The sequence below is a fragment of the Thermobia domestica genome, chromosome 4, assembly GCF_964235325.1.
Source record: "Thermobia domestica chromosome 4, izTheDome1.hap1.1, whole genome shotgun sequence".
Lineage (NCBI taxonomy): Eukaryota > Metazoa > Arthropoda > Insecta > Zygentoma > Lepismatidae > Thermobia > Thermobia domestica.
The window spans coordinates 143014592-143037991 of record NC_137457.1 but is presented as its reverse complement, the minus strand read 5'-3'; the positions used below and the strand labels follow the sequence as shown (position 1 = coordinate 143037991).

The 23400-nt window shown below is 35.1% G+C and overlaps 1 long non-coding RNA gene across 1 annotated transcript in view; it reads left to right on the top strand.

The window, feature by feature from the left end:
• LOC145682901 (uncharacterized) overlaps positions 1–23400 on the top strand; it is a 955736-nt gene that overhangs the window by 775346 nt on the left and 156990 nt on the right. The window contains exon 5 of the long non-coding RNA XR_014130957.1: positions 1198–1212. This is a non-coding gene — a long non-coding RNA (uncharacterized LOC145682901). The remainder of the gene's footprint in view (positions 1–1197; positions 1213–23400) is intronic.

Genomic DNA, 23400 nt, shown 5'->3' with positions numbered 1-23400 from the left:
CGGGTGACGATTGCCCACATTTCTGGTTATCTCGTTGTTAAGGATCACAATTTTTGTCGATATGCTAATTTTTGCTACCGGACACGGATATTTAAAACAATGACATGTGAGACTAGTATTTAACATCCCATAAGGAAACAATCGCATTTTGATCCTTGACCCTGTAACTCTACAGACTGTATCACCAATGACCTAGTCTTGCTACCAAAAGCATCTTTTGACCTTGCACTACATTGCCCGCAAATTTCTCAATTCTAGCTTTTTCGAGTGCTCAGTACTATAAACTTAAAGTTTGCACACGACAGTCTATATATATATATATTTGATTTTGTTTTAATGGAATTATTTAAAAATTATTGATGCATTGAGAAAAATAGAATTATATATAAAAATGAGCTCAAACCAGAATCCAACTCCACTTTATCATTCTAACCTGGCGGTTTGCCCCAGGGCTAACATGGCCGTGTTGGCTAGCGTCGTTCTAACGAAAAGGAACTCAATTTTCACGACAATTAAATTTCTGTCCAATGCTACAAATGTTGTTGTTATTTCACCCTTTTCTTTTTTTACGTTGTTATTAATTTGAGAACCACGTTCACCGTGCTTCCTTTCATTGCAAATGTTCGTTTACATATATATATTTTTTACGTATGGAAAACTAAATTACTAAAGGAGCATGTTCTGAAATTAATACATAGTTTCTTAATACAGTATCATTAATTATTTGAATCAGTGTTGCATTTTTTTTACAATAGTAGCTATTCAACGTATATTATTATACATAAAAAAAGAAAAACTCATTTTCATAATTTTCCCTATTGCGAAGGTTGACTTCGATTTTCGATCTGGATGCCTTTGGTTTACTCATCTTCGTATGATACATGAAGTTCGACTTTGATTTTTGCCTGAAATCAACCACAATGAATGCGCTGAACGTTTTTTGTACAATGTCTACGTATGAACATCGTTATCCGTTGGAAACGAAATAAACTTTCCCTCCTAATAGTAACAACTTTCCAGTTGGAATCCTTAACACATTTAATATCTTACAAGCTAAACGACAACTAACATTCTGTTTCTGTACTTACTTTATTGCAAGTAAATTTATAGTCCATATATTAATCACTATGAATTTTAGTTTAGAAATAAACTTTGCTAAATATGAGCTACTCTTTTACTTAAATACATTTATTTCAGAGAAAGGCTGTCCAGGTAAGATTTTTTTAGTTAACATAGTGCTATTTCATGAATTAACTTTAACTGCAACCTAATATTAGAACACGACAATCAATGAGACGTTGAATTTAATTTACGGTCCTCGTCGTGGAACTTGTTTGTAAAACAAAAAGGATGTGTATCACCGTCTATGACAAATAAGAAAAAGTACATGAATTCATTATACTATTGTTCAAATGTCATGTTTCACTTCATATAGAATCACTTGATATATAGATTTTACATTCTCGATTTTTACATGTATTTTTATTGAGGTATCCTTTGCACGCTTATGTACATATTAAGTTTCGAGACGAAGAATTTGAAATATACATGGCACCTATACTAGAAATTGAATTATATTATATATATGAAAATATAGTGGTATTTTTCCTTATATGCAATTCAAAAAATAATTAATTTACACATGACTTTATTAAATTAGTTTCTACTGAGAGATCAGTATGTTATTCAAAACAATGTGTCATTATGAGCTAATTTAAATTATCTTTCTTGTGCAAAGGAGCCTTTCCTGTTCGATAGACTATTACACTATTAGACTATGACTTATCTAAGACTATTTCCTAAATATATGTTCAAGCTTTAGTAAGTATGGAATTATGATAATCTCTTCTATCGTGTTAGTCAAAGCCGCATTATCCGAGTTAAGACTCATATCTGAAACGAATTGAACTCGTACGTTCCTTATTGCTGTTATATATTGTACATGAAATACTATGTTTTATATGCAGTAGAGCGGTTTTACAATTACCACTGCATTTTATATTTGGAACGTTTATATTATGATTCTACTACTTCTCCACATAACTGAAGCACTAAACATATATTACAAACTTACGTTTGCTTAGCTGAAACATGTTATACCCCGATAAAGAAATTCCTGTAAAAACAGAGAAAGAAGCAAACGCCTTACTGAACTTAGGTATATATCTATATTAATCAAGCAATCTATTTATATCTATTTATTTATATATCTATATCTATATGACATATATATATATATATATGTAGTTACTATATGACACATATATAGTTACGTATATATATAGTTACCTAATAAAACTACAGGTTTGGTTGAAACGTGCTAGATATCTAGCCTGACAAATCTCCGACTGTGACAGAGTCATATCTCATTCCTTTCTTGTGCAAAGGAGCCTTTCTTGTGCAAAGGAGCCTTTCCTGTTCGATAGATATTACACTATTAGACTATGACTTATCTAAGACTATTTCCTAAATATATGTTCAAGCTTTAGTAAGTATGGAATTATGATAATCTCTTCTATCGTGTTAGTCAAAGCCGCATTATCCGAGTTAAGACTCATATCTGAAACGAATTGAACTCGTACGTTCCTTATTGCTGTTATATATTGTACATGAAATACTATGTTTTATATGCAGTAGAGCGGTTTTATAATTACCACTGCATTTTATATTTGGAACGTTTATATTATGATTCTACTACTTCTCCACATAACTGAAGCACTAAACGTATATTACAAACTTACGTTTGCTTAGCTGAAACATGTTATACTCCGATAAAGAAATTCCTGTAAAAACAGAGAAAGAAGCAAACGCCTTACTGAACTTAGGTATATATCTATATCAATCAAGCAATCTATTTATATCTATTTATTTATACATCTATATTTATATGACATATATATATATATATATATATATATATATATATATATATATATATATATATATATATATATATGTCATATAGTTACTATATGCATATATATAGTTACGTATATATATAGTTACCTAAGAAAACTACAGGTTTGGTTGAAACGTGTTAGATATCTAGCCTGACAAATCTCCTACTGTGACAGAGTCATATCTCACTCCTATATGGGGATAAAATGATTTTGTATGTTTATGTTTAGAGAGGATGAAGAGAACTGTAAGTTCCTTCAGTATGATGTGAAAGTTAGAGACCACCGTGATTAAATAGTTCAAATATCATTGTAAACTAATACTCAAAACAAACAATTGTCGGAAAAGTCACCCCTCACTCGTAGATCCCTATGTATATTAAATGGTAATGTGACTTACAAGATTCTTACTACTCATATTATCTGATTGCGGATAAAGAACAAATGTGCTGAATTTAAGTACACATATTTGCGAAGGTGAATAAGTCTGCATGTATAAACTACTCCAAAAGCGCAACTCTGGAGTCTTCTGTAATTATCATTTTCCTGCAATAGCAAGCAACTTAAAAAGCATGGCGGTTGGGTTGGATTAGAATTCTAAAGGCGTTCGACCACGCTTCAATTTTGTGACAAACTGTAAATAAAAGAATAAAACAAATTGATAACAATGACAATTTCATTACTGTGGCGAAGTTAGAAAATGATCTTACTTAAGCAGTTCAAACAAGATAAATGGCAACAAATAGATATCAGAGGGAACCATTTCTCTTTTTCCTTTCCCCATTTAAGGAATCTCATAAAAAATTTATAATGTAAAGGTTTAACATAAAAGCTCTAACCAAAATTTTGAAAGTTGACACACAAAAGAACAGAACAACTGAACCGAAGTAAAAGAAATTGTGCACGGATATTGCAGACGTAAAATGACTTAATACGGGTTTCGTATTTTCCTGGAAAAAGCGGTTGGGTGGGGCACGGACAACTCCAAACATTTGATCACGAAATATCAAAAGTGCAAGTAACAGCATTTTAGAAGTGTTTAAAGGACATGAAGAATTACACCGAAACGTTATGTATGAACAATACGCAAAAAATAAACGAATACGTTTTCTTATTTTCTACCGAAAAGCGGTTTTAGGGGATAGAAGCCCTCACTTAAAGTGCATGAAATTGTTCACAGATATTGTAGACGTAAAATGAGGGAATGCGGGTATCTTATTTCCCTGCAGAAAACGGCTTGGTGGGGCACCGCCTCCTCCAAAGCTTTGATCATGAAAAACCAAAAGTGCTAGTAACAGATTGTCAGATGTATCTAAAGGACATGAAGAATTGGAACGAAACTTCGTGTATGGACAATACCCAAAAAATAAAGGAATATTCTTTATATTTTCTTCGGAAAAACTGTTTTAGAGTGGAAAAACAAACCACCCCAAAATTTTGAAAGCTAACGTCCAAAAGGTAATAAGAACTGAACCACAGTAAATTTAATTTTGCACAGATATTGCAGACATAAAATCAGGGAATACGGGTTTCGTATTTTCCTGGAAAAATGGTTGGGTGGAGTACGGACCCCTCCAGACCTTTGATCACGAAATATCAAAAGTGCTAGTAACAGTATGTCGGATATGTGTAAAGGACACAAAGAATTGCAACAAAACTTTAAGTATGGGCAATATGCAAAATGAAAAGGAATATTGTTTTTAATTTTCTGCTGAAAGACGGTTTTACGGAGCAAACAAACCCACTGCAAAAATTTGAAATTTGACGCCCGAAAGGTAAGAAGAAGCGAACTGAGGTGAAAAAATTGCACAGATATTGTAAATATAAAATGAGGATACGGGTTTCGTATTTTTCTGCAGAAATCTGTTATGTGGGACACAGACCTCTCCAAACACTTAATAGAGAAAAATATAAAATTTGCTAGTAAGAATATGTCTAAATTACATGAATAATTGCAACGAAACTTTATGTATGAAAAATATGCAAAAAATAAAGGAATACGTTTTTCTATTTTCTACGAAGAAATGTTTTTTGGTAGCAAAAGCTTGAACCAAAATTTTGAAAGTTGACGCCCGAATACCAAAACAAGTGAACCAAAGTAAATGAAATTTTGCATAGATATTGTAGATTCAAAACGAGGAATACTTGTTTCTTATTTTACTGGAAAAAGGGGTCGGATGGGCACGGCCCCCTCGAAAACTTTGATCACAAAATATCATAAGTGCTAGTAACACTATGTCAGATGTGTGTAAAGGACGTGAAGAATTGCAAGGATACTTTAGGTATGGAAAATACGCAAAAAATAAATGTATACGAGTTTTTATTTTCTGCGGAGAAGCGGTTTTAGGATGCAAATGCTCCCACCCAGAATTTTGATAGTTGACGAACAAGTCAAAAAGAACTGAACCGAAGTGAAGGAAATGTGCTCAAATTTTTAGAGGAAAAGTGAGTGAATACGTTATTCAAGCTGAAAGAAAAAAGAAGCTGTTAAGTGGACCGAGGTTTTGAGAGGCCGGAGGAGTGGAACGTAGACCTACTAATGAACTAGAATTAACGAACCACATTAACTCCCACCGGGAATCGAAATGCGGTTTCTATGATTTTACTTTACTTTAATTTGGACTTTAACGCTCTCAAATGGTTTGAAGAGTTTGCACTTGCTACCCCTGTGTTTTTCAATGAATGTATTTTTTTGTCCTAATGAGAACAAAACCTTCTAGTGAGAATCCAGCGTTACTTGCTGAAGCTTTAGTAACAGAGGGAGGAGAACGAGCAACTGTCAAAGAGTGTTGACGGGAATGCGTCGCATGGGCTTCTCTACTTCCAGTGAATCCTACGACGAAAGATTTTGGGCTTTATTTAGGTCTTCTGCTTGATTCGTTGCATCAAGAATGTTTTCACACATTTTGGTGAATTATCAAGCCGTTGTACCAAAAGTTGTGAGTTGATTAAACCAGTATCAGATATCTTTCCTAAAGAACTCGGTGGCGTTACATCAAGTAACTGTTATGTCATTCGTTTTCTTGGTAATATAAACGCAGGTTGAGTAAAGGATCGAGATGCTCTCACGCAGGATACAGCTGTGATGGTAACTCAACAATCACTAGATTCAATTTTATTCACAACTGATTTTTAATCAACAACACTTTTGGAACTTTATGAGGAACTGTATTTATGCCGCTTTCGTACATACAGCATATATTCTGTGAAGGAAACTGTTTTCTCTTACAAGATCTTGTAGACAATTAAAAAAGTGTTCAACTTGTGGCTTTCTAGAAGTACAAACTCTTCCCAGACTAGTCTTTAAAGGCTGTTGCAAAGCAATGGTTGGATGTCTATGACGAAAAACTTCTATCCAATGTCTTCCTGCTACTCGATTTACATGGCTAAAGGGACGAGGGAACTGGCGTTCAGCAAATTCGTATGACACTCTTCTTAGATCTTTTAAAGTTAAGCTTTAAAAGAGTTGATTCAGTAATGTGATATATTCATTCTCCATTTCTTCGGTAAATACTAGCCGTATTGTGCCTAAAGACGCTACACTTTCTCTCTAGAAAACAAAGCAAAGAAAAAATCAATTCTCCTCACATTAGTAATGAGAAAGCATAGGATACAAAAATTCACATTATATTTAGACCATTTATAAAAATATATTTTCCAAGCAGCTTATTTCGTTAGTTTCTTGTGGTAAAGAATGCTTGTCAACTACGTGAGTAACTTGAAAAGTTCTCGATCTACCCTTTATGGAGCTATGTATTGTCCCCATACAAAATATTCAACTAACAGAATTTTATTAATGAAAGCTAATGACATTTAAGGTAAAAGAGGACAAAATGTAGCATTTCTGAAACATGAATAAAATAAGCAAGCGTGCTGTTATTCAATAGCTGCAGATTTAACTGCCTCAGACTTTTATTTCTTTCGAAAACTCAAACACCACGTTAGATATTGTTATGTAACGAGATGTATTTAGTATAACAATTTGTCCCTCGTACATAAGAAAATATCAGAATTCTTAACGTTATAGGCTACATATGAGAACCAATATTAGTAACGTTTCCCGTCATTGTCTATTACAACGGAATCTACATACTTTGCAGATTGTTATATCTAATATCAAATTGATCTTTTTAATAGGAAAGAAGGGGCGAGAGTACGCACGTCTCAGTATCCTTGCCCCGTCTCGGTACTATGGATCTGCCAAATTTAAAAAAAAAACGGATGGAGACACTTGTGAAACACTAAAGGCCTTATTTTATATATCCAATATCTACACTCAATTTCATTCACTTCGGTCCATTTCTTCCCCAACCTAACGCCTCGGTCCACCCAAAAGTTTTTTGCCTTTCAGGAAAATACGAAACACATTCCTTAATCTTACCTTTACATTATTTGTTCACAATTTCATTCACTTCGGTCCACTGGTTTTTCCATTCGGGTTTGAATTTTCAAAATTTAGGGTGGAGATTTTGCCCCGTAAAACTGCTTTTCCGCAGAAAATAAGAAACCAGTATTCGTTTATTTTTTGCTTTTTGTCCCCACTGAAAGTTTTGATCTATTTCTTCATGCCGTTTAGGCACTTCTGACATATGTTATTAGCGATTTTGATATTTCGTGATCAAAGATTTTGGAGAGACTGTGCCTAACCTAACAGTATTTGCCAGGAAAATACGAAGCCCGTATTCCTTCATTTTTCCGTTTCCAAATCTTTGCACAATTTCGTTCACTTCTGTTCATTTGTTTTTGCCTTTCAGGAGTCAACTTTCAAAATTTGGGGTGAGGGGTTTTACCCCCTGAAATAGTTTTTCCGTAAAAAAACAAAAAATACGTATTCGTATATTTTATGTGTAGTATATACCTGCTAAATTTTATCAAAATCGGAGTATTACAATTGGGGAGTGTTACTGGTCGGTCATTGTACAATTAGTTCTCCTGTTCCTCCATCAATAAGAAATTGTCTTACAAGTAAACGGTCCAAATAGATGAATCGAGTTGCGGGATGAGACGTAGTTTGATTGATAGAGGAAGGGAAATATGTATATGTTTGGTGTTATAATGGGTGAACTTCATACCAAACGGAGAGGGTCAAAATTGATGGGAGAAGGGCTCTGCTGTGTTATTGAGATACATCAAAAAACTGTTGAATCGTTAAAATAGTGAAAGATAGACAATGCAAACGGTGGTAGTTTAACATATTGCCTAAATAAAAATGGGTAGAGTAGATCACGAATATCCGGCGCCATCCTGAAATCTCCCATTTTGAAATATGTGATGATTTTGCAATTGGAAAACTAGTGACGTAATATATCTGGTTGTGCCAGTATGTTCTCAAAAGTTAATTATGAACTTTAGTGATCCTTATCTGTACATATTTGGAAGATTTAGGATAATCTTCACAGTTATTTACGAAAATCTAGGATACTGATACTCGTATGTTGAAAGTTTGGAATATTACGAAAACATTTAAGTTGAACATATCCTAAGGAAAGAAAAATAACCGCGAAATTTGATGTATATTATTACATTTCACTGTAGAATATCACATTTCATCGTTAGTTTTCTTGGTTTGTAGATATGTGAGCAATTTCTTGTCCATAATACGACTAATAATACTAAAAGAATCACAAATCGAATTTAGTTCGTATCTTTAGCATTTCTTACAATCAATGTATAGCCTTTCGAAAATTATGAGCCCCACAGACTTCTTCTTCCTCACAAATAATAGTATTAATAATACAACCAACCTTTACGGTAACCCACTGACAAACTGTAAGCAACCCCTGTAAAATGAAATTAAGTATTTCATTTTAACGAACCACGATTATGCTCTTTAGGCGAAGGGACAAAATGATTAAGGCCAGTGAAAGTTGATGGAAGATATGATGGAATTAGAGTATGGGAGGAAATTGAAGTATCAAGAGAAAAACCACACACGATAGAATGGTGTCCCTTGGCTGAGGATCGAACCAGAGGCCCCATGTACCAGAGGCAAGCTGTTTACCACTGAGTCACCGTGTCCTCCTCCAATCCCTAAGAGGGGCGGGCATCCAGTTAAGAATAACTGAAATAGAAAAAACGTACTTACCATTTTCGCACGAAGGAAACTCCACGAGTCTAACATTCTGACCGTTTCTGCTTCCTGCATTTTTTTTTGTCAGACACAAAATTTAGTATATAGATACATTTGTCAGAATCATAGTGTTTCATCTAAAGTAGAGGCAGGTTGACTTACAAGGAACATCACCCAATTGTCCGGCTCCGATTTCAATGAATGTTTTCTAGCTGGTAGAATACATATATGTATTGTTTGTGATGACAGAAATTTTTCCCATGGTCCATGTTCTCTCTTTTTTTTAAATATAATTTTCAAGTGTTGTGATGTGGTTATTAGAGATTACTGCAGAAGTCCCTTACTAACCTTTGTAAACGGAGCGTTAATGAAAAAACAACCATGTAGATACATATAAGGTCTAGGGGGAAGTTGTATGGTAGATATAACCTTGACGGCAGCCATAATAAAATCCGCCATTTTTAATTAAGTTCAGGTTTTTAAATTGGGAATATTGTTATACGATACAAATTTTCGGGCTCGAATTTAATCAGGAAGACAATGGTGAAGCTAGTTTTGAGATACACCTATTTAGGAAAATGTTACAGGCATTTAATTGTTCACTTACTACTGCGAATGTCTCTTACCTCCGCTTCTAATCCGCATATTAATGGTAGTAAGTGGATATTAGCTTCGGTAATACATATTATGCCTAGAAGGAAGTGATACACTAATGGTATCCTTGACGGCAGCCATATTGAAATCCGAAACTTTGAAGTAAAGTGAAGTTTGAAAAATGAAAACCATAGCATGTGACACATCATTTTAATAGAATGTTTTTTTTCAAAAAGCCAATGTTATGATTATTTTTATTCTATAGTTAAGCAGTATGAATTTAGGACTGCTTCTAATGTGCACCAAACGTCCATTATTCGATCTTTCAAATTGGTAACACTCCTAATTTTCACCGAAATGTTTTAAGATTCTAACTGGCACTTTGCAATTGTTGCCATGGCTCATTGCGATTTGTCAGTTCATGAATAGTTGATATAAGCATTCAGGAATGTTTCTGAATTTTGAAGACTTGCCACGTAATTATTTATTTCCTATACCTGCTCTTCAAAAACTCGTTTACTGACATGAATCATCCCACAACAAAACAACTCCAAGTTTGCATTCAGGTAATACCGAAGAGGTAGCTTGTATAGATGGGCCGAAAAATCAAAAGAAGTATCATTGTTGTGTAAATCACGGGTCTTTTGTTTTGTTTTATATTTATTTCTTTATTGTATATTTATTTATTTCCTATGGCAATTTTTTAGCTAGTCAGACAAAAGATGCATTCGTTTTCTAGCAACTGTTGTCAATGATTCATGTTTGTAAGATTTTTAATCAGTATTGATCGAGAACTCAATTAAGTTACCCTCTTTATAAACAAGTTACCTGTTTTTTTTATTATGTTCGTGGTACAAACAATGTTTAGGGAATAGTCATATTATGCCTCTTTGATATTTTCTATCATTGCTTCTGTTCTTTTAAAGTTGTATTTATTAAAAATATTTTATTGTTTTTCGTTTGCGCAACATGTAGGCTACATTTCCTGATAATTCGTCGCATGAGAAGCAGAGGGACGTAACTCCAAAAATGCGGTTTTTGTTTTCTTCATGTTTGGACATCATTTTGGAAGCTCCACTTGGTGTAAATGAAACGTAACGCCGTCTGCTTTCCTTGTCGATCGTCTGTTGTAATGTAGCAAAATTACCATCTTATTAAAAGCACATCTTTCTAAGAAAATAAATTTTCAGCCTCTCGCCTGTAAACCTACGAAAATGGAGTTACGTCCCTCTGGTTCTCATGCGACGAATTTTGTGTTCGTACAACACCAATTTGTTATAATTTGGTTGGTACTTCTTTACGTCACATAGGTCCATATGTTCTTCTTGTATTCTCGTTTAAAATAAATAATTACATTGCAAGTCTTCAAAATTCAGAAAGATTGCTGGATGCTTATCCCAATACTATTCACGAACAGACAAATCGCAACTCTTAAAAAACTGTGATAAATTTTGGAAACATGAGCCATGGCAACAATTGCAAAGTGCCAGTTGAAATCTTAAAATATACGGTGAAAATTAGGAGTGTTGCCAATTTGAAAGATCGAATAATGGACGTTTGGTGCACATTAGAAGCAGTCCTAAATTCTTACTGGTTCTAAGTAATCATAACATTGGTTTTTGAAAAAAAACATTCTATTAAAGTGAGGTGTCACATGCTATGGTTTTTATTTTTCAAACTTCACTTTAATTCAAAATGGCGGATTTCAATATGGCTGCCATCAAGGATACCATTAGAGTATCACTTCTCTCTAGGCATAATATGTATTATCGAAGCTAATATCCACATATTATCATTAATAGGCGGGTTAGAAGCTGAGGTAAGGGAGTTTCGCACGTAGTAAATGAACAATTAAATGCCTGTAACATTTTCCTAAATAGGTGTATCTCAAAACTAGCTTCAGCATTGTCTTCCTGATTAAATTCGAGCCCAAAATCACGTTACTTTATTCCCCTTTTAAAAACTTAACGTTAATTCAAAATGGCGGATTTCAAGATGGCTGCTGTCAAGGTCACACCTACCATACAACTTCCCCTAGACCTTGTATGTATCTACATGGCTGTTCTTTCATTAACTCTCCGTTTACAAAGTTTAACAATGGACTTCTGCAGTAATCTCTAATAACCACATCACAACTCTTAAAAATTATAAAAAATAGAAAACATTCACCATGGCAACAATTTCTGTCATCACAAATAATAGATATACGTCCTCTATCAGCTCGAAAAAATTCATTGAAATCGGAGCTCGACAATTGGGTGATGTCCCTTGTTAGTAATAGAGCGCTTACTTCTGGTGCGGGATGGACCTTGTTCAATCCCAGACTAAAAAAAATGTAGTGGATGCCTTCTTACCCGTGAGATTTCAATGGATTATCCTGTTTTCTCCTACATTTTCAGTTAACGAACAATTTCCCAAAAACTAGTTTCCAACTATTATCTCTCTCTTTGTTGGATTATATTTCAGTTTAGCATTCCGTAGGTAGCAAACTTACATGAGACATGGAGCTACGGAATAACGTGAGATGCGAACAGGTTTTCTGCTGGTCATAGCACCAGAAGGAAAAATATGAGCTCCCAGGTTGTCTTATCTTTGTGACAGGAATCAGCTCCCAAACGTTGTCGGTGTTGTTTTAAAATGTCCTGTATATTTTTATCCTTTTCTGATTAGCTCCTGTTTGCCAGTCAATTTCTAGTATTCAAAAAACAAACCAAAATTAATTAAATTTAGTAAATCGCCTTCTTCCTTTGCTTTCTTCTTGTATAGTACTTATTATATATGTAGTTGAGTTGTATTGTAGTTGACAGAGATTGCGAATATTGATTGAAAGAACTTGTTAAAATGCTAGTAGATGAATTCCTTCTTCAGTACAGAAATGTCCTCCTTGGCTGCTACGGCCGTTTTAGGGGAGATGGGTTAGGCAATATGGGAATTCCCAACTCGCCTATAATGGCGAACAATCTTATCTTGCAGGTATAAGTGGCTTATAAATCGTTAGGCGAGGTGGCATTAGGTGAGATGGGATGGAATCATCTGAAAATGTAGGAGAACAGTAGGTATCGGCATGATGTCACGAAGTCTACCAGCCTATCATTGCAAATTGTGATTTCTTAGGAGCTGGCTAAACATTTTTTTGGGTTGGGGGACAGGGTCTCCTTGCGTTCCCACGCACTATTACCCCTGTTGCTAAGTGCTAATTGCTTTGAAGACTAACAAAAAATATTTTCTGATGATAAATGATAAAGATATTTTTTAACTTTCTATTACAATTCCTTTGTGCTACAAAGTTCTGGATATATTGCTTTACAAGGAATAAAGACGCTTCAAACAACAATGTGGCAAATATGATTTGTATAAAAGAAAAAAGCCTTATCAATTTTATTTAAAGAACTGAGCAACAGACAACAGATCTTGTGTCTGTTTTTTTAAACACAATGTTACAAGGCACAGAAGCCACACCTGCGGGCAGCTTGCTTTTCGTCTGGTGGGCTGCTTCAGTACTAGAATTAAGACTTTCATTCTGTCAATTTATGTGTAGCTATCAGTCAATCACACATGTTTTTTGCAACGCTTAACTTTATAGGAAAGGTTTCGTTCATCAGCTAGGAAGCAAAGTCCATCGTACGTTGTAATTCCTCCCGCAGCTTTGCACACTGTGTGAAATTTAACTTGTATACTGTAGTGAGTTACAGAATAGAGAGTGCTATTTTTATAATAATGACATTGTCAAATAACATTGACCATTATCTCAATATATTAAAGTTGAAAAATATGTACTTAACAGTCGTCATACTTAGTTGTCTGCACTGAAATTCCAATAATGTGCATTTTTCTTTAGTAATATGAGCTCCGAGCTTCTTCGTGGCTAAGTGGTTAGACCCGCCTTTCGCCTACCCGCTTTTCGCGTGAGAGACCCGGGTTCGATTGCCGGCGAGAACCATGTGGTTCGGATTTCACGATTAATCACTAGGTTCGTCTCATAGAGCCTCGCTGTTGAAATGGCGTTAAACCCAAAATCATCTCAACCAATATGAGCTACTTGGCTATGGTACTAGATTATTTCATAACTTCTTCTAGATCTTTGTAGGAATGAAGAATCATCAAGTAGTCAATTATTCTATGATGGGTCATGGTACTCCGAAGCTAAGGTTTCATTCTTCATCGAGTCGAAAATAGTGTTTTTGTTGTTACTGAAGTCATAGGGACAGTAATTTAAGCGTTGTTAGTTCATTAACTTCCGAAAACAAATAATGAGTTATCTCTTTTGGTTCAGATTTCAATAAGGCAAACAGGTCTTGAACACCTTCAATGACGTTTAAAGAATCATTTTTGCTTCTGTAAAGCGAGGAAATCATCTTTAACTGTGCTTTTAAAATATTAAAATATATGTCCCTTGAATACATTTAGATTAAAATTGGTTCATATATGAACCAATTTTCCATTAGTATTATTAATCAGCAACTGTTAAATATCCTACAGCACAGAGAAAATATAGTCCGCAAATCTTGTAATCATGATGTTTAAGACCAAGTCCTAGGTTGGAAAGTATTTTTCACTGTAATATCCTTCCAATGCTGAACATTTACTTATTTTGCCCTATCAAGCGCTTTAGGGATTCTTCTCTGCCGTAATGTAGGTCTCGAATTTAAATCTTCCTCATTCTCCAAAACTTTATCTTAAGCTACAAGGAAGTTTTTAAATTTGGACTGGAAGGAGTGCTTCGTTATTACTGCTTGTCTATTCATTACTTCAGTTTCAGTACTGATATTACTTTTCTGTAACTGTTTGGAAGAATGTTCTGCAAGGAAATTGTAAAAATGTATGCTATTACACACGTACTTATTACTGTCTTTTTTTATTCTCTTTTTGTCGTGCTCGTTCGTTCGTCGGATATGCACCAGAGTGACGTTAGAAATAGTGAGAAGGTATTTCACCAGCAAAGGAGATCTATAATTGTTAGTGCTATTCATATTTTATCAAAGCAGAAGGTTCTCTAATCAACCTAAATAAACCGCAGAAGAGAAGAGCAGAAGCTTGCGGAACAGGCAAGAGCTCTTTTCGACTATATTTCATACTAAGGTGCTGAAAATAAGTATCTTTTCTTTCTATAGTTCGTTTTCGAATCTGTTCATTGTTACTCACTCGATGAACACTGAGTTCAACAGGGCTGGGTGAGAAGCAGTAAAGCAACAAAGCGAAAACGAACCAATACTTTCAATGATCATGTTATTATGCTCTAACTTATTGGACACAATGTTGTCTCTTCAGTTTTTGTTTGGTAGCTGAAAGCAGGAGAAAAATTAAAACGCCTGAGAATCATGGACGAAAAACAAAACAGCACAGCAGTCTTTTGAAATAGAACGTAATTTTTAATATTAAATCGTTGTTAATAATTAATTCCACGGAAAAACTGAGAGTGGTTATTCATTTCTTTATTTATGTTATCATTTTAATACATCGTGAATGTTTTAATTAATACTCCTCTAAATATTGATCGGGCTATAGCCTAAGCAGGCCAGAGAGTTCCACCATCTCTAGTTGCAGACAATGGATGAGAATCCAAAGAATGCATTTTACTCATCGCAAATGTCGGCTTCAACGTCGCACAAGCAGTGATGTATGATGGAGTTTAAATATGGACTGCTCAACGATGGGTAAAGCGATATAGCAAAACTGTAAATCTGTTTGATGTTCAGGTAGTGGGAGAAAACATGTAACATCAAAAGAGCAAGATAATCGACTTATTGCTGTTGCACAACAGAGACCACATATGACCTTCCAGCTACCCAAACAGGTAGCGGAAGCAAATTTCAAGACTTCACAATCTACTGCTAGAAGACGGCTTAGAACAACAGGTCTTCATTCTTGTAATGCTGCAAGAAATGAAGTCCTCTCACAGGATTATATTCGATTGCATCTTGAATTTGCAGAGACGAATAGGCATCGGAATTCAAATGATGTGATCTTCATAGATGAATGCATTTTTGTCTCTGAAAGTGCATAACCAGTTTTCGTGTGTAGGCCAAAAGAACCAGGCATGACCCCACGTTATATCTACCACAGACAGCATTGTGGGAGTGTTTCTGTGTTATCCTGGGGTTTCTTGATATCAAACGGGTTAGGAGTACTCCATCAGGTAGAGGGACCTCTAGCGGGTGGATAGTATGTGTACATTCCTGTCATGCTGCCATACACTCGCCCATATGTTTCGGGTAGTTCAGAATTAGATGGCGCAACAGGGCGATCTGGATGTAATGGATTGCTTCCCACGTAGTACCGACATGACCCGATATAGAATGTGTGTGCGGCACTTAAAAGAATTATGAAGGGGCCTAATCCGTCACCCATTACGAAAACAGAATGCGAAATTTAATTTCTGATGCGTGGGGGGAAGTTTCTGAGAGTGAGCTTTACCTTCGGACTCTCATTGAAGGGATGATAAGAAATATCCAGGTGATAATTAATGCCAAGGGACATTTGACATCCTACTATTTGGATAATCAAAACAGACCGCGCTAACAATCAGGGCTAACAAATATATTCCAGAAAATTTCTAACTAGATGTGAATGCAGAGGTTTCAATCACTATATAGAAGACACCATGTTCAATTAACATTAAAAAAGTTCGTTACTGAATTTTGTACGTCTGTGTGTCCCTTTGTTTCTCTCTCTCTCTATTCGTTTGTCTGCTTTTTGCGATTTTTCCAATTTTGGACCCTACATTTGATAGAGCATCAAAAACCACTAGAGAAAGTGAATAAATTTTTTGCATCACTCTTACCGTTTCCGAGATGTTGTCAAGAAAAAGGCTGATTTCCAGTATTTAAGGAGCCATATCAGGAGCCGAAGGCCATACAGAGTTTATATTGATGTTGATCAATATATAAACTGATGCTAAATATTTTTGTACCAAATAGTAACTGATGGCTACTGCCCAACTGGCCACTGGTTTGACCAATGACTACCAGTTATTATTGGTACCAAAATTTTTACCATCCGCTTAGGTATTGATTAACATCAATATCATCTCTCTATGACTTACCGTTTCTGTGATATTGGTAACAAATGGCTCATTTCCAGATATTTAAGGAGCCATAGCTCGGGAACCATAACATGTACAGAGATTATATTAATGTACATCATTACCTAAGAGGATATAAGATATTCTGGTACCAAATAGTAACCGTTGGCCACTGTCCAACTGGCCACTGGCTTGGCCAATAGCCTCCAATTAATATTTGTAACAAAATGTTTACCATCCTCTTAGGTATTGATTAACGCTAATATCATTTCTCACTGACTTACCGTTCCCTTGATATCGACCAAAAGATCCGATTTCGAAAGATATAAGGAGCCATCTCGAGAACCGTAAGTCACACAGAGATCATAATTGTATTGGTCAATACCTAAGAGGATGGTAAATTTTTGGTACCAAATAATAACCGGTGGCAACTGATTATCTGTCTACTGGCCAACTTGCCACCGTTCCCCAGATTTTTGACACAGAGTTTAGAATTTCTAGATATTAAGGCAGCCATATCTCGAAACGTGTATGCCATAGAGAGATTATATTTTGCTAATTTTTGCGAGAAACAGAAGAAGGTGCTGATAAAAGATTTATTTTTACATCTAAGGACAATGACAGTTATCCTTCTCGCTCCATATCTCCATTTTCTAAAGTTAGTTCTGGTAATGCTCTTGGAGCACTCGCAACTGTTTTTCTTTAAATCTCAGCTATAGGAAGACCACATTGAAAGACCTTGAAAGTAACATTCTTAAACAAAAGACTGCACACATGTAAAAGAAGACATTATCAAAAACTAAACCTCCGTTTTAGTTTAGCACTATATGACTTTTTTCCTTAGTTCATTCTCAAATCAATAGTAAACTTAAGAAACGATACACATTCTTTTACTTTACTGTTATTATTCAATAAAATATTTTACAATCCAGGCAATGTTGTAATGTTTTTATAGTTTCTAGTAGGAATATAAAAATTTCTATACAACAATAGCTTTATTGTTTGCTTAATTGCTTTACTGCCTAACCGGTTTTAAGTCTGTAGGGCCGGCTTGGCCTTGGGTAGGTTCCTGGGGAAGGTAGATTTATTACTATAACCGGTAAAAGGTGATGATATTGTTTTGGAAAGCGGAATGACCTCTTTTCTTGTTGAAACATGATCCTACACGATTCCTTAATCGAAATTTTAAAAATTATAATCAAATTAAAATTGAAACAATGTTTCATATTATTAGAACTTCAGTATATGGCTTAAAACTCGCTCCCCAGCTCCCGCAAGCCTTTTCCCCATTAATTTAATTATGATCTTACTTGTAAAGCTCGTCACTAATCGAACACTTTTATTTGAACTAGAATATTATGATTAAATTAAAAATAATGAATATGTTTACACCATTTAAGGACTCCTTGAAACATAACTTCAAGCTCCTACATTAAGCATGAATTTCCTATGTTTAGCAATAATTTTTAATGGTGCTTTGTTTTACTATGTAAAGTATTAAGATGGGTTACAGTAACTGTGAAAATATGGAACATAAAGGAAAGGATGTGAGTATTTATTTATCCCTTTCCGGATACTGGCTTTTTGGGCTATTTTTTAGACTTTCAGTCAAGCAGGTACTCTATCGTCACTATTTATCCTAGGATCATGGTTCATACCTCATTCTCTTCAGAATAGAACTGGCTTTCAAATGGTACCACTTGCATGCTGATACCATATACCAGAAGCGGGGAAAAATGTCAAAGTAAAATTTTCGGAGCTAAAATTTTTTTCTAGAACTTTGGCCCCTCCAGGACCCTCCTGTGTGATGGTAGCCATCTAAAAAAAACTGAGAAATAGTACTTGGTATGCTGAATATGTGTGCCAAATTTCAAGTTTCTATCTTGAATAGTAAGGGCGGGAGAATTTTTATCAAAAATTCCCACAATGCCCCAAATTACCATAAAACACTATGATCTCAGGGGAAAAAATTCCTGAGACATCCCTAATTACCCTAGGACTATAATCCGCCAATCATTCTCTTCAGAATAGAACTGTCTTTCAGACGGTACCATTCACATGTCTCCATCATGTATCTAAGGCGGGAAATTCCTGAAAAAAAGGATTTTTTTGGGCTAAATTTCCTTTTTTTCAACTTTTAGCCCTTGTGGACCCCCCGTTTTAACGCAGAAATCTGAAAAAAAAATCTGTTAAATACTACTCGGTGGACTGAATGTTTGTCAATAATTTCAATCTTCTAGGTGCAAAAATAAGCCCGCCAAAAAATTCAGAAAATTCCCCAATGTTACCCTATACAGAAGTATATTTTGAAAAAAAAATCACTGAGACGTCCCTAATTACCCTAGAATAATAATTCGACCGTCATTCTCTTCAGAATAGAACTGCCTTTCAGACGGTATGACTCACGTGTCTTCATCATGTATGTAAGGCGGGAAAATCACGACAAACGGGATTTTTTTTGTCTAAAAATCCCCTTTTTCAATGTTTTCCCCCTCTGGACCCCCCCTGTTTTATTGAAAAAATATACCCACCATGTCCCATTTTCCCCGATATAGAAGTATATTTTTCAAAAAATCCCTGAGACTTCCCTAATTACCCTACAATAATAAGTCGACCGTCATTCTCTTCAGAATGGAACTGCCTTTCAGACGGTATGACTCACGTGTCCTCATCGTGTATGTAAGGCGGGAAAATAACGAAAAACGGGATTTTGGGGGTAAAAAATCCCTTTTTTTAACACTTTGCCCCTCTGGTTCCCCCCTGTTTTAGCACTGACATCGGAAGAAAAAATCTGGTAAATACTACTCGGTGGACTGAATGTTTGTGCAAAATTTTAATCTTCTACGTAGAAAAATAAGCCCGCCAAAAATATTGAACATAGGCTTAGAAAATGAGAAAAGAAATTGTTGACTTATGACGTCATCACCTCCTATGTCTGGACGCAGGACGGTCTGAGACCATACGTAATGTCTTCTACAAGGCCTCTGAACTTGGAAAAAATAAAAAACCGGACCAAAAAGCTCAAATAGAAGAGAAATAACGCAATGTACCATGAAAAACGCGTATGGTACAAAATTGTACCATAGGATCCCCAAAGGGTTATTTATTCTTCATTGGGAAGTGCACTCCTTTCGTTCTAGCTTGCTTCCTGAAAATGACAGACTTTGCCGTTATAACATCGAAGATACGCAGAGCGCTCTGTTTTCTGCAGTTCCCAATGCATGACTGAAGGAAGAATGAAACATTTACCAATGTTCAGTTCTCTTGTACGCCACATAAACATCCTCGCGATACGATTGGTAATTGAAGACTAGCTTGCTCCGCCTGCAATGTTTAACCAAGGGAAGATGGTTAGCTGTCAATCATTTCCTCTAGTTTTGACTGAATGGAAGATTTTCCCTTTCCCTTTGACCCATCAATGTTCAGAGTTTCTTGTCTGAACACTTTCCTTCCTTCCTCCGCAATGACTGACATACATTTCTTGTCACAAAAGGATGTTTACTTCTTTCCCCCCTCAAATCTTTAACCACTTCTGATGTTTGTTACCTGCCCACTTCTTCTTTTCACGCTGGGTAGACCAACAACCTGCATGACCCACTTTCTCTCCTTCCCCCTCGATTGAATGCCAATAACAGGACGGATAAACGCGTGGTTTCTTGTATTTGTTTTGGATGGCCTCCATAACTAGTTTTGCAAACAACACAAACACTTCTCGAATGGTTTATTGGTTTATGTGTATTTAGATACAAAATGGATGGTCTGTTCTTTTCGGCAAAAATACAAGTTATTGAAACGAATGTTGAAATGATAACCATATATTTTAACTTTTTAAAGCCGATATCGGCCTTCATTTCTCGTTTAAAATCTATGTACCATTAAAATCATATTTTATGAAAATTGCTGGTTCAGCTCAGCTCAACGATTTTTTTATGGTTATTTGTGTGGATTGTCTGGTAACCAGCCATATGCTATGAAAATACAGCAATAAGGCGCCTTTTAAGAGAGGAATTCAGACATACTGACGATTTTCCAAACTTTAGGCATAGTATGAAAATTCCCTGATATCAGTTATTACTTTGAAGACATTTATTAACCATTTACCTCTATAGAAAAGAAAAAATGTTTCCTCTGATCCGAGAAGATACCTACATACGAAATACCCCAATTCTTTTCCTCTTTTGTAGACCGAAACCAAGCGGTATTACAAAGTAAGTTCATTTACTTTATTTTTTCCTCTATTCCATTCCTCTTATGTTAATAAATAGATAAAAAATATATTATATAAATGCAGTACACAATCATTTCTAGAGAGAGTTTACCGTTGCGACGTGGTTACGTTCTGTTTCCTTTTACGCGTTTCTTTTTGGTTTGTTTGTGTGTCTTGTCCAAGAAGATATCATATTCAAGTAAGTTTTATATTATTATTATTGATTTGATATATTTGCATAAGGATCGAAAGGGGAACCCTCCCTAGAAAATTGACACATATTGTTTTTCTTATAAAAATAATTAACACGGTGTAGAAATGAAGTAAGAATTTCCGCCCGTATGTTTCAAACCTAAGGGGGACCATAGCGCCCTCAAATTGGGGGAAACCTAGCCTGGCCTTAGCGCCCTCCGTGTTTGCCAACACCGGGAGAAAGCCAACCTCCTGAACGGTCCAGCTTGCTCCACGAAAGAGCGAAATATTTGCTTTTGAAAAGAAATTAGTTGATGGTGTTAGCGCCCCCTGGATTGTTTTACGATTATTTAAGTTATTGTTTGAAGACTAAGCCTTACTTTTGTCGTGTGTTGTGGTGAACTTAAGCAGCAAATCGATGTTTGAAGACTATGTTTTTAGTCACGTTTCATTTCATTCGTAGTCCATACTTTATATTGTTTGAAGAATATATTGCAGTCTCGATCGCGTCTCGAGTCAAAAATTCCCTTTCGGTTTCGTTTTGTGGACAACTTAACGAGGAAGAGACTGAAGGATGAAATTAGTATTATTATTATTATAGCTAGGAATATGTGGGGGACTTTACATCGATCCTTTTTAGAAACAAAGTAGTGTCTTATTTACACGGAAAATATCTTGGTAGTGTTAATCTTTTTAGATTAAATGGCTGATTACATCCTTTTAGAGCCGCCATTGAGGGACTTTATAGTTTACTGCAGAAACTAAGTCTAGAATAGTTGGTGTTTTTAGAAATGCTTTGGGGAAGTGACTTAAGAGCCGCCACTGATGAACTTTACGGCAGAAATCAAGTGTGCAATTTTTTTGAATCTTTATAACTGAAAGCGTGATTAAACAGAATTGCGTTCTGTTCAATATTTTTCATTGTAGATACAATATTGTTAGATATATTGTAGGTTCTATATAAATACATTGTATCTGAATGATTTCTCGAGAATCTGTATTCATGTTGGGAAGTTTTTCCGTAAAATAAGCAATTTACACATAAAGAACACTTTTAGAACAGAAACTCGCTAAAGCTCGCTGGGGGCTCCGCCCCCAGACCCCCGGTCATGGCTTTGCCATAAGGTGTCAAGTTCTAGAAAACTTCCTTGAGGAATTCACTTCCCTTTACAGCACACACCTGTTACCAACACATACTTCAATTGAACCGGTATTATTTCTTCCATTTAACTTTGGACAGCAAACACACAATTTATAAGAAGAACTCTATTACTACTTCTATTCTGGCAATCATGTACATGGCTAATTATATACACTTTGCGCACATCTATACATGTTAGAGACAATAACAGAATTTATTTTCTGAAACATAAACAGCGTAAACTGTCTTGCAATAGCCTACCAATTAAACCTTTCATTTTCCGAAAACACTCACTGTTTACAAATGTGAATTTTTTCACCCTTTTAAATATTATGTTTTGCAGTGTAATTTAGTACGTACAATGTATTATAATAGTGTCCCTGTTGTTAATTGTACATATTACCTGCACTAAAAGTAATTCACATCTGTGATAGAGTGCGAAAATATTTCAGGCTCCCTGCATATTTATTCTTGTAATTACAATGAATGCTACAATTTACTAGGTAATTTACAAATATGAATATTGTTGGAAATTATTTAATTTTTTTCATAGCATTTCAGTGAACACTACTTTTGTACTGTAATGTAGTACAGTGGATTATAATGGAAACCTTGGGCGTAGTTGTACATATTACTGCAGCAAGACTTTCTCAAATATTTCATATTTACTGGACAATTTCCTGCAGTCAACCTGTATCTCTCGTCTTGTATTTTCAATAAAGACTACAATTTTTAGGTAATTTATACAAATGAATTTTGTTAAGGCTTTTTAAACATTAGTTCATAACATTTCATTCAACACTAGTTTTTGCAGTGTAACGTAGTACATCTTATAATAATGGTGTCCTTTGGTAAAAAATGTACTTAGGGCAGCAAGACTTCTTGAAATGGTTATATACACTGGGCAATTACATAGAGTCTTCGTGTATTTTTACTCTCATATTTTCAATGAAGACGATTATTAACTAAGTAATTTAGAATATTAATATTATTGAAGGCTTTTGAAAATTTGTTTAAAGCATTTAAAACAAACCACTTTTTGCATAGTAGTATAACAGTGTATTAGAATGATGTCTTACTCATTTCTTAATACAATTAAATAACAAGACATCATTTCCTTAATGATACTAAAAAACGCATATATAACCCGATTACTATTCCGATTTTAGAGGTGTAATTCCGCACAGATGCCGGCCGCAACGTACCAGTATCATTTGAGCAGTAAGAACGAAGTCGAAAATCTAAGGAAATCGGTAGTGTAGGGGATTGACGTGAGCC